This window comes from Elephantulus edwardii, unplaced genomic scaffold (genome assembly GCF_000299155.1).
Source record: "Elephantulus edwardii isolate Elephantulus edwardi_28Jun2011 unplaced genomic scaffold, EleEdw1.0 scaffold00057, whole genome shotgun sequence".
Taxonomy (NCBI): domain Eukaryota; kingdom Metazoa; phylum Chordata; class Mammalia; order Macroscelidea; family Macroscelididae; genus Elephantulus; species Elephantulus edwardii.
The window spans coordinates 12454972-12461653 of NW_006399807.1; positions in this window are offsets into that span (position 1 = coordinate 12454972).

Sequence of the window (6682 nt, forward strand, 5' to 3'; positions counted from 1 at the left end):
GCAGTGGGCAACGAGCTTAAAGCCCCTGATGGCTCTGGGCGCTGACTCTCACCAGTGGCTATGGATGAAGTCACAGGCGATTTTCAGCCAGCGCCCCTGTTCCAAATTTATGTCAATGAGAAAGTATCTGTAGTTAAAGAACTCTAATGGTGCAGTGGATTAAGCACAGCAGTGCTAACCAAAAACGTTGACTGTTCAAATCCACCAGTCAATTCTCAGGAGAAAGACAAGGTACCATACAGATTTACTGCCTTTGGAGCATTATTCACCATCAACAGAACATGGAAACATCCCAAAAGCCCAACCATAATCTAATGGATTTAGATATTGAGCAAGATATGGATAAATAATTTATTGGAGTGAATTGTGGAACATTCACCAATGGAATACTACGCAGCACTCAGGAGTAATGATTTTGAAAATTACAACCTAACTTGTGAGAGACTGGAGAATATTATGCTGAGTGACCTAAATCAGTCTCATAAGGACAAATACTAAATACAACCATTATTGTAGAAATAGATAACTAGTAAAACATGTATGAGGATCCAAGGGTACAGCAGAAGCAGAGGGGTGAGGACAGGCAAGGGGGAAATCATAGGGTTGTACAATTTGATGGGCAGAGGGAGGGATGGGAAAGATCTGGTGAGGATCTTGAAAAACAGGGTAACTATGGGCATAGTTCAATGTTAATTAATTTTATAAAATATAATGAATGGAAATGATTGTATGAGACACAATGTGAATGAAGAATAGTGTGAAACACAATTTATATGAACCTATATAAAATAAAAATTTATTTTTTATTAAAAATATTCAAACTTTTTGAAAATATAAGAAAAGTATTTATTGCCTTTGGAAATCCTTTGAAGCCATTTTACTCTGTCCCCTAGGGTCATTATAAGTTAACATTTGTCATTAACGGGGTTTTATGGCCCCCAAAATGGTTATACTCCTTTTTGGGGATAGACTGTTTTGTTATATTAATGCAACAGGATTAACTATAAGGTCTGCCTCTTTTGAAATAGAAAAGAGATTAAATACAAGGTACTACGGAGAGAGAATGAAAGAGAAATGCCAAAACCCAGGAACAGAATCTCAGAAGAGACAAAGGCTTTCCTCTAGAGCAGAGAAAGTCTCCTCAATGCAGCACGCTGAATTCAGGCTTCTGGCCTTTTAAACTGTGAGAAAATAAATTTGTTTCTTAAAGCCACCCATTTTAGTATTTCTATGACAGCAGCCCCAAGACAACTAAGACCAAAACCCAAACTCATTGTCAACAAGTCAATTCCAACAAGAGTGACACTATACAATATGGCTTAGTGGTAAGAAGCTGTACTTTAAACCTAAAGACATGTGGTTCGAATCCATCAGTTGTTCCACAGGAGAAAATAGGTGATCGACTCTTGTGTGATTTACAGCCTCTGTAAACCTGCTGGAGGATTAGGTATGGGTCGTTTCTGACTCCACAATACTCAACAACACAGGACGAGTAGGATTGCTCCATTTTTTCAAGGCTATAATTTTAACAGAAGCAAACAACTACATCTTTTTGACATGGAATGGCTGGTTAGTTAACATTTTGCTTAGCAATTGACCACTTAACCACCAAGTCACCAGTGTTCCTGATAACTAAGGTAGTGAAAGTCTATTTTATCATCATAATTAAAGTTTACTAGCATTTTAAATGAAAATTAAAGCTAAAAATGCAACTCTTCATGTGTTCTGATTCTACTCTACCCACGCTTGCATCTCTACTCTTTGGGATATACAGCATATTCATTCAATGGAAACACTACAATTCATTCTCAATTTAATTGCCATAAAAATGAAAACCATAATTATATACTTGAGGCTTTTTTATAGTATTGAAAATATAATTATATGTTTATATATATTACATGTCTAACATGTTATATTACGAGTCTAACAAATGTTATATTAAATGTCTAAAAAATTCAGCTATTTTTCATCAAAATTCAAGAAAAGTATCTTTACTATAATGCAGCCCTTTGTGTTAAGATCACTTTCCCTAAATATTTCTATTAAATATGCAATTACATGTTGATTCTTGGATCTCCAGTACAACTGTCTCAGAATACTGGCAAAATAAACATGCAGTGGAAACTTTTTTTGGCTCCTCAAACTATGCTCTAAAAAACAAAGGTTGATATTCAAAGATTTATACTTCCAGGAATTACCTTACCAGTCCCATAGCCAACTACCTTTCTTAAACTCTCTGGCACAGAAAAATATGATCAGAATGAGTTCTTACATACATCTTGTACTTTTTCACATACATGTTTCCTCATACAAGTCCTCATCTCTTGCATTACTCTCAAACTTATTTTAAAAAACACCTAGTTGGTTGGTTAGTTGGTTGGTTTTGTGTTTTCAGTACAGTCAAGATGATGTTGTTGTTGTTGTTTTTGTTATGTGCCCTTCCTTGAGTTGCCTGCAACTCATAGTGACCCTATGAATAACAATTTCGAACCCTGCCCTATTATAAGCCAATCTCACTGTCTCTGGCATCATACCCCCATTTACCTCAGTTACTATGTCAATCCATCTCATCCAGGGACTTTCTCTCCTGTACTGTCCCTTCTCCCTTCCAAGAACGATGCCCTTCTCTAAGGACTGGTCTCTCCTGGCAACAAGCCCAAAGTATATGAGATGGAGCTTCAAAATCCTGGCTTCCAGGGAGCAATGTGTTTTAATCCTCTCCAGGATAGATAGGCCTGTTTGTTCTCTTGGTAGTCCATGGTATGTTGAATACTCTTCACAATACCACAACTCAAAAAAAAAATAAAATTCTTCTATTATCTTTAGTCATTATCTAGCTCTTTGATATATAGCAAGTAATTGCAAAGACCATGGCCTGGATCAAATGCACCTTAGTCTCCAGACTAACATCATTGCACTTAAGTACTCCAGAGAGGTTCCTGACAGCAGATTTTTCAAAATCACGGCCTTTGAGTTGTGGTTCTAGAGAAGAGTATTCAATATCCCAACTGCCAAAAGAACAAACAAGTCTTTCCTAGAAAGTGAAAGCAAGGTGCTCATTGGAAGCAAGGATGGTAAAATTCTGACTCACATATTGTAAGCATGTTGTCAGGAGAGGCCAGTCCTGGAGCAGAAGCCTGTCCTGGGAGCAAGACATTACATTTGGAAAGGCAGAGGCTCAGAACAAAAGAGGAGGACCCTTTACCAGATGGATTGACACAGTGACTGTAGTAATGTGTCAAGCATGTTGGAGATAGTGAGATTGGCTCAGGATAGGGAAAAGTTCAGAGCTGTTATTCATAAGTCATAGTTGATCTGCTGGCACATAAAAAAACAACCAGCCATGTGGTAAAATTAAAGTCTTTGGATGTCAGTCTAAAGGCTCAAGTGTGCCTGATCTAAGCTTTGGTTTTTTTCAACTGTTTGGTAAGTGTCTGATAGTTGGACAGACTAAGGATGACTGGATGGTATGGCTGGATGGAACGATGCTAAGAACAAGGTAAATAGTAACACTCGAGTGGGAACTCGCAAATACGGTGTAGATTATTATCATGGGGACTGGTCAGTTTTTCCATCTTTGCAGGCTTACACTGAACAAATCCAGAGGCAAAAACGGGATCTTGTTACCATCAAGAAAGAAGAAAAGAGTTCAGGGCCAGAGAATTTTAGGGTCAGAGATTCCTGAGCAAGACAAACTGGGATGAAGACCAGAGCAAAAGCAGACACAGAGGAGAAGCAAAGACCAAGATGAGACAGAGCTAAACTATGACTCTTCGCTGGAGACAGAGCCAAAGGCCTTTGCTCGGGCTTACTGGGGTCTAGGGGAATGACCATAATTGACAGGATCAAAAGAGCCGTGTCACGGAAGCCCAAAGCCTTGAGGATGGTCCGAGGTCCTGTGAACATGCTTATGAAGCTGTCATAACTGGAGAACTATATTCAGACTACTTTCTGCACCTGAACTTCACCTGTTAACTTCCCTAATAAACCTCAGAATCAGATTGTCTGTGTGGCCACTGAAACTGGTTAGTGGACAAAGCAGCAAAATATCAAAAGCTCTGGAAAAGACACCCTGGAAAGTTGGTGTTAGAATTTACAGAAGCCTGGAAAGTTGATGTTAGAATTTACAGAAGTAGGTGCAGAAGTGTGGGGGCATGTCTGACCTCATAGGAATCAGTTTTGTGATGTGGATGTTATCTATGTGGACTTCTAATCTTTGTGGCATGAGTGGACCAGAGTGACCGCCCCATGACACGAGCATCGCTTTTACAATATTACAACCTATCACATTAGCCTCACCACCCAGCACAATTGAGTTGTTGACATTTTAATTCTTCACAGAATTTGAAAAATTCTGATGTCACTTCTACTAAACTTTAACCCCTCCAGTATTCAAATATGTCTTTTGTTATAGTTTATACAGTATTTAAGTACTGAATTGTTAATTTCTTTCTGGGATTCCTTAGCTTTTCACATATAAAACAGTAGAGGCAATAAAAATATTAGCATAAAATCCTGGCTCAATATACAAGGGGAAGGATGAAAACTATCTTGAGTCCAAAGTGGACTCCATGTGGAAGAAATTAGAGCATTATGCTAAGTGAACTAACGGAGTCTCATAAGGACAAATACTGTTTAAGACCATTAATGCGGAATGAGTACGAGGACCCAAGGAGGAAAAAGAAAGGCTTAATCATAGGGTCACACAATTTGATGGATAGAGGGAGGGATGGGTAGACAAAAGGGGAAAGATCCAATGTGAAAAACAATGCATCTGAACTTTATTAACTTTATCTGTTAACCAGCCTAAAATAATAAGAATAAAAGAAATTAGATATATTTCTTCAGTCCAACTTTTTTATTAGTTCTGACACCAGCCATCCCTCTCATGGCACTTTCTACTAACAAGATGGATTGTTCATCTTTCTTCTGTGGAGGAAATTAAATGTGGCAACTCTTGGGTGTCACTTTAAAAAAGAAAAGAAAACATGATAACCAAAGAGCTAGTTCCCACATTTTAAAGCTCAGAAAGCTCAACCAGGAAGTTGGAATTCAAGTCCTATAACTGATAATCAAAGTGAATGCATTAGTAAAAATATAATACTCTTTCTAATTTACCATTTACTCATTTATTCAACAAATAATTAATGAGGCCTTACCATGTCCCAGGAATTGTGCTCAGTGTACCAACATTTGATATTTCAAGGTTGGTTCTAAAATGTTCTTGCTAATAGTGCTTTGATAATGCACAAAGAATGGAGAGACTTTAATTTCTAGCCTTTAAATAAAAATACTCATGGGGGGGTAAAAAAGACCATCAGACTATTATAGATATATATGTTGTTGTTGTTGTTGTGTACCATGGAGTCAGAACTGACCCATAGCTGACCCTCCAGTGGGTTTTCAGAGGCAGTTAATCACACAGGCGGAGACTGCCCACCCTCTTCCTACAGAGCAGCTGGTGGCCTCCCACCACGTGCCTTCAGAATTACAGTGCAGCTTCACTACAACTCATAGTAGAGTTTCCGAGGCGATGGATTTTAGCAGGAAGAGACTGCCCATCACAGGCCATGGTATTTTCAATTGCTTCCTATGCATCTGAAAGTTGGACAATGAAAACGGACGATCAAAGAAGAACGGATGCTTTTAAATCGTGACACTGGCAAAGTACATTAAATATTCCCTGAATTGTCAATAGAAAAAAACAAATCTCTCTAGGAAGATGTGTAGCCAGAGTTTATAGAGGCAAGAATAGAGAGACCTTTTTTCTCACTTACTTTGGGCAAGTTCTTAAGAGGTGCCAGTCTCTAAAACAGGATACTATGTGTGGTAAAGGAGAGGGTCAGAGAAAGAGAGAAAGGCTCTCAAGGAGATGGATTGTTTTAGTGACTACAAAAATGTGCTCATGCACATTAGAGATTGTGAGCACGGTGCAAACAGTGCATGCTCTGTCTGGCTGTACCCACTGTTACTGTTAGAATCCATTCAAAAGCACAACAACATATATCTCTAAGTACATGAGAGTTTGAATATACAACATGTCGATATAAAATTTTAATTATGAAAAACTCAGATACCTGTTGTTGTGTCATCAAGTCAACTATTATTATGAATCCTATGAACCCACAATCTTATGAACAATGGATCTGAACACTGCCCTATCCTATGCCATCCTCATCATCTCTGCCATACTTGAGTCCTAAGTATTCCCAGATTTGCATTTGAGAGCATGCAATAAAATTCAAAATGCTATGTTGTTGTTGCTGTTATTATTGTTAGGTGTTGTCAAGTTAAGTATAACCCACAGCAACCCTATGAAAAACAGGTCTGAACTCTCTCCAGCATCTCTGGGATACTTAAGAGCAAGACAGTTTAACATAAATTACAGAACTGAACTTGCCACTAGAAAGCAGGATTTTCAGGAGTGTTTTAGTTTGCTTTTTTCCTTTCAAAGTCTGAGCCGCCTGTGGGTTAGCAAGAACTCCCTATGGACAATGGACTATGGACTATGCCATCAGAGTTCCTGACATTTCCGATCTAAGTTGCTGTTGTGGTGGCTGTTGTGTTCTGTCAAGTCACCTGTGACTCATAGCAACCCTATGTACAACAGCCCTAACCCCTGCTCTATCCTGTACCAATCTTACTGTCTCTGACACACCTACCCCATGACCCCAGTCAC